Source organism: Ixodes scapularis, unplaced genomic scaffold (assembly GCF_016920785.2).
Source record: "Ixodes scapularis isolate PalLabHiFi unplaced genomic scaffold, ASM1692078v2 PGA_scaffold6__148_contigs__length_123643588, whole genome shotgun sequence".
NCBI classification, from domain to species: domain Eukaryota; kingdom Metazoa; phylum Arthropoda; class Arachnida; order Ixodida; family Ixodidae; genus Ixodes; species Ixodes scapularis.
The window spans coordinates 117,796,731-117,802,730 of NW_024609881.1; positions in this window are offsets into that span (position 1 = coordinate 117,796,731).

Consider the following 6,000-nt stretch of genomic DNA (forward strand, 5'->3'; position numbering starts at 1 on the left):
GACTGGACAAAAAACGAAAGATGAACACAACACACAAAGTTGTGTTTTGGTGTTGTGTTCGTCCCTTGTTTTTCCCCAGTCACGGGATTTTGTCTTAAATTATGTTCAATCGTCATCAGCAATCAATCAATCAATCGAGTTTATTGTAATGAGTTGCATCATACAAATTATTGAAAACCATCTGGGCCCATAGCCTTCTGGCTAGTTTGGTCCAATTTTAATAATAACTTATTAGGAAGGCAGCACACTTAAGGAATATTACAGGAAGTACAATAAAATAAAAAGGAAAAAAAAAAGACAAGAGAAAAGAAAGAAAGGCAGAAAATGACTTAGTTAACCACAGCAAGTAATTTATTATTGTACAATACCGACCTGGCATAAGAAGAACGAGTGTATTCAAAGTTGGAAAAAAATTGTTATGCATAACAGAATACGCGAGTGAGTTTCACAATCGTGGGAGACATGTTCCATTAAGAAAAGTATAGTATTTTAAAGCGCTGTTAAAATTGCATGAATGGGTGATTGAAGATGGTAAAATGTTCCAGATTTTAGTTCCGCACGATTGCATCAGTTGCTCGCAGGAAACGTTAGGAGACCGTATAATATGTTAAAGTGACCAGATGTGTTTGCCCTTGTTAATCGAGTACCCTTTATTAATTAAGATGTTCGCTGGCAGCGGATTGTTTCATATTAATATGTTATTTATTAAGCACGCAGTCTTATATTGTTCAATTTCCAGAAATGTGAAAATATGATACTGACGGTTGGCGATAGTGGGAGCATGTCAAGATTCAGAAGGCTCTCTTCTGTAATTTGATCAATGGCAAGAGGCAAGTGTCATAAGTTACGCCCCAGGCCTCAATGCAATATGTTTAATGACTATGAAATATAGGAAAATATGCAAGTTTCATCGTGGAAGTGTCGAAGCGCTGTTTTACCTTCGAGACATAACAAGCGTACGTTAATTTTTTTACATGTGTTTATAATGTGCCAATGAAGACGAGAATCTAATGTTACTCCCAGATATTTACACGAACTAACTTCTTCCGGGATTGAATTGCCGATGCAAATTTTGAAACTTTCGGTATTAATATCTTTTTTCTATTTGAACGGGAAATTATATACTTAGTTTTATTTATATTTGAGGTCCATTTGTTAGAATTAAACTACTCCTGAAGAACTGTTAGTTCTTGATTCATAGTGTTTTTGTAAGCTACGCAATGAATGGTCCGTGTAAATTAAAACGGTATCATCAGCGTACATTATTACGTCAGAGAGGACATGTTAGGTAGGTTGTTAACGTACAGGGAAAAAAAGTATCGGTGGCAGCTCGAGTAATTGACTCCCTGAAAGCATCTAAACAAAACCGCGAAACTTCTAAGAGCCACGGGGGGGCGGTGGGGGAGGGGGGGGGGGGGGGGGGGATTTTCTTCAGCGCAATACACGAAACCCGAACTACTTTCAATCTATCCGAATCAGAAGCAGTCCAACTGTACGTAAGGTATCAGTAGCACAAGACTACCAAACCGCAACCTGTCTTTCGATTGAAAACGCGTTCCATTTCTCTTTTTGGGGAATTACTCGTGTGACCGGGAGGGTGGGACGGGAGGGGGGGGGGGGGGGGGGGCGGAGGGGAGGGAGCCGTGAGCCGCACTTTAACACGCGAAGGGCCGCATGCAGCTCGGGAGCCGCAGCTTGGCCACCCCTGGTCTATAGATACAAGAATGTGTTGCTCATTTTTACCAGTAGCCATCACCGACTTGTTATGACTGATTCACTTGGTCCGATTCACGTTGCGCTTTTCAGTATAGACGTCGTGCATAGCAGTCACCGTCGACGCTTTGGCAGCCCGAGTGACATCGCGACTGAAAATGGCGAGCTGAATCTCATCATGCGAATCCGGTTTTAGCGTCCCTTCTGCGGCGTTCACGTGGAATGAATCGTCCCACGTCACAATATTTACGCGAAGTTTTGCGGTGTTACGAGCCTCGTTAATTTTGTTCAGGCCGCTGAAGTAGTAAGACATTGCTAAGACGTAGAATCAACAATTCCGACGCGAAAAAAGAGCACGGACACTTACCGCGATGTCGACTACATCAGATTCCAAGGGTTTGTTGATGCGGAACGCGGCGCTTCTTACCCACACCCCATCGCGCATGCGCGGCAACGGCGACTTCCGCAAGCGGCGCTCCGGTTTGTTTGTAAACGTTTCAGTCCTGTCAGTTCATTCTAGTTAGTCAGTTCAGTCATGTCAGTCAGTCAGACCAATGAAAACGGGAATTTTTCAGCTTACATTCTCTTTTGCTAAAGCCCGTGAAATGTGACTAGCTGACTGACTGGAATGAACTGACTGGACTGACTGACTTACTGAACTGGACTGACTAGATTAAACTGGCTGGATTGGACTGAATTAAAACGAATGGGCCTTTTTCAGAGTTTGGCCACGATCGTGGCACGCCCTCGCGGGAATTGCTCGAAATACTTTTGATCGCTCCGGGACCGTCGCTCCGTCGTCCGCGCCAGCGCCTACAGTGTTTCCCGGTCCGTGTCTTCGTCCGTCGTCTCCGGTTTTTCTTTTTTTATTTTTTTTTCTCCAAAACTTGTATTTACCAGTTTGCGGGTTTTCCAGTGGGCCTACACAAATATAGTTACACGGAGCAATAATGGTGCGAATTGCTGTGAAACCTAATATGAAAGTTTTCGTAATTTCCTGACAAACGCGTATACAGACTTGTGAAGTAATCCGTTACTTTTTCAAGTAATTCTGTAATTGCCACGTTACTTTTTTGGGAAGTAATTTGTAATGCAATTTCGTTACAAAATATTGGTAACGGATTACTTTAATTACTCGTTACTTTTTTTTTTAATGTGAGCATAATACAATAACTGGAGCAACACGAGCAGAATATTCAGCAGCATAAAGAGTGCAAGTTCAATCAAATAGAAAACATCAGGAAGGGGAGAATAGCCGAAAAGAAAACACGATTTTTTTGTATGACCGGTCACTAGAACCACTAGAAAAACGGGCAAGGCATGTACAAATATACGAAAGGCAAAGATCAAGTAAGACAACACCGAGTAGGCTCTCTTTCGCCTTGCATCGTGTTTTTCTTCTTTTCCCGGGAAGAAGAAAGCTCTTCGTGTATTTGTTTTTGTATTTTACACCATTTCACCCTTTCCAACTTCTTCGACGTCTCCCGCCACCTGCACATACATCAAACACGGGTCCGTACCCTCCCGATTTGCGAGCTCACAACTCGCGTAACAGACGATGTAGCCTCGTGGGAGGGAGTCGTATTCTCTTTGTTTTTGGTGTGCGCTACTGTATTCTAGTACGCTCTTCAGGCACGGCTGAGAAGCGCCTGGCGCGAGGTTAAGAGCATCGTCTTCGAGGGTACGGACGATACTTCTTTTGGCTTACTTGTCTGGTCATGGTGGTCGAGTCCACTCCTCACTTTGCAGTCAGCTGTCACTATAACGGAGGGGGGGGGGGGGGGGGGGGGGGCGGTTAGACCATCTATGGAGTGCTGACAGAAAGAGAGAGAGAAGGCGTGAAAGTAGTGTGATCCTCGATTGTTTTGTGAGACCGATGGCCACCGCTTCTCTTGCTCTCTATGCCCTCCCCTACCCTGGCCTCCACGAATATTGGTACGAAAGTGAGGACCGATGAACGATCGGCAACCCGTAACCGCCACTTTTTTTCTGACTGGTCGAGTTTTCGGTTATGGAGTGTCCGTCTTCTTCATGGCCATATCCTAATGAGATGTTCAAAATCCAGGGCATTAAGGAAAACGGAGACCTAGAGTTTCAATGCATACTTTGGTTGCCAAAAAAAAAAACGCACACATTGTCGTCAACAAGAACAACTCTAATCTAAGGAAACACACAAAAGTAAGCTGGGACACCTGCATTGTGCATTGGCTATGCATTGTAACGTTTGAACCAAGTTCTTTTTTTTTTTTCTTTTCTTGTGAGTAACAGGCAAAACATTTGAGTCAAGAGGGAGCTTTCGTAGATCGCTTCTTTAGCTCCGAATCTCGTAGCGGAGGTGGACGCTGCTACTGCGCAGTGTTGCGGAGTTGCCACTCCGGAGTTGGAATGATTCCGGAATCATTCCGAATTTTCACGACCCCGGAATGGAATGGGAATGGAATGGCGGCAACGTTGAGGGAAATGGAATGGGAATAGAATTAGATACCTTTTGCCCGGAATGGAATGGGGCACGGGTTCCTCATTTTTTTTTTTTTTTTGAGTGTGTGTTTACATTTAGCTAAACCGAGCCAGTCAGCGTGTCAGTTGCTCAGAAATAAAATGAGCGGGAAACTGCTAGCCCGCGTGGAGCCATAAGGCCCGCTTCAGAAGAAGCAATATTTCATCCAGCAATTTGACGTCGCAACACCAGCAACACCGGCCGCCCGCGTTCACACGCAGCAACCGAATTGCTCCCACTCGCCATCATCATCATTAAATTTGATTCTTCTTTCACTATTTAGACGCCCAGCTACGCGCTAAAAACGCATTCTTATATCTTTGAACGGCGTTGAGAATACTAAGTCATTTTTCTGAAGCTGTTTATTTCCGAAAACGATCCATTCCAAACCAGAGCTAAGTCTTTATTTATTTATTTATTTATTTATTCAAAGTACCTCAAAGGCCTGTCGGCATTACATGAGTGGGGGTGGGGTTATATAATCTGGTTAACACAAAGAAGGAATGGCAGGGAGCACGCCGGCTCTATACAAACAACAATACACATCTGCGCGCAACAGAATAAACTAAATATTTGCACAGCTGGGTAACATAAAGCACATAATGAAATAAAAACTAATAATAATACACACACCCGTTAACATCTCGAGTAAAGATATAGATACATTGACCAGTTTGCAAGAAAATAACATCGCTACACATTTTTATTTGGCTAACATATATGTGGTTAATTTTGAACGAAAAAGTGCTGGGTCGGAAACTGAAACAACGGCCTCGGGAAGATCATTCCAGAGCTTGATGGCACGTGGCAGGGAAGAATTATTGAATGACAATGATGTCCCAAAGATGCGCTTAAAACTCTTAGTGTTAAAATTACGTGATTCCTTGTTCAGGTGTTCCAGATGCAAGAACCAAGTCCCAGCGGGGCTGTGGCATAATCGGTGAATTAAGCATAGGAGAGAAATGTTACGTCGAGTTTCCAGTAGACAGATAGAATAATTTTGCTTTATTAGTGACACGCTGTCGAAACGCGAATATGATGAAGAAATGAAGCGGGCTGCACGGTTTTGAATGGATTCGATTTGATTAATAAGGTAGGTTTGGTAAGGGGCCCAGATAGCGAAGGCGTACTCTAATTTCGGGCGTACATAGGTTTCATAGGATAATTTGCGGAGGTGAGAGGGCGCAGATTTAAGATTGCGTTTCAAGTAACCGAGGGTACGGGATGCTTTAGCGGTTATCGTGTTAATGTGAGAAACCCAAGAAAGATTAGAAGTTAGTTCGACACCGAGGTACTGATAAGCGGAAGCAGCGATGATGGGCGAATTGTTGAGTAAATATGTGAAGTCTGAATTTGTGCGTTTACGGGTAAAAGAAACAAGTTTACATTTTGCTGTGTTAAGGGTCATTTGTCATTTGTGGCACCAGGTAACTACCTGATCAATATCGGTTTGGAGATGTAAGTGGTCGTCAGGGTTGTTAATCTTTCTGTACAGTACACAATCGTCAGCAAAAAGACGTACACAGGATGTTAGCGACTGCGGGAGATCATTAATGTATATTAGAAATAGAAGAGGGCCAAGGACAGTACCTTGCGGCACCCCGGAGGTTACATCGGAAAGCTCCGAGTAAAAATCACCTACTGTGGTGAACTGCTGTCTTAAGGAGAGGAAGTTTCGGATCCAGGAAAGAGTTAAGTCGTCAATGCGAAGTGAGGAGAGTTTAGATATTAGACGGCAGTGCGGCACGCAGTCGAACGCTTTAGAGAAGTCTAAGAAAATGGCGTCGGTG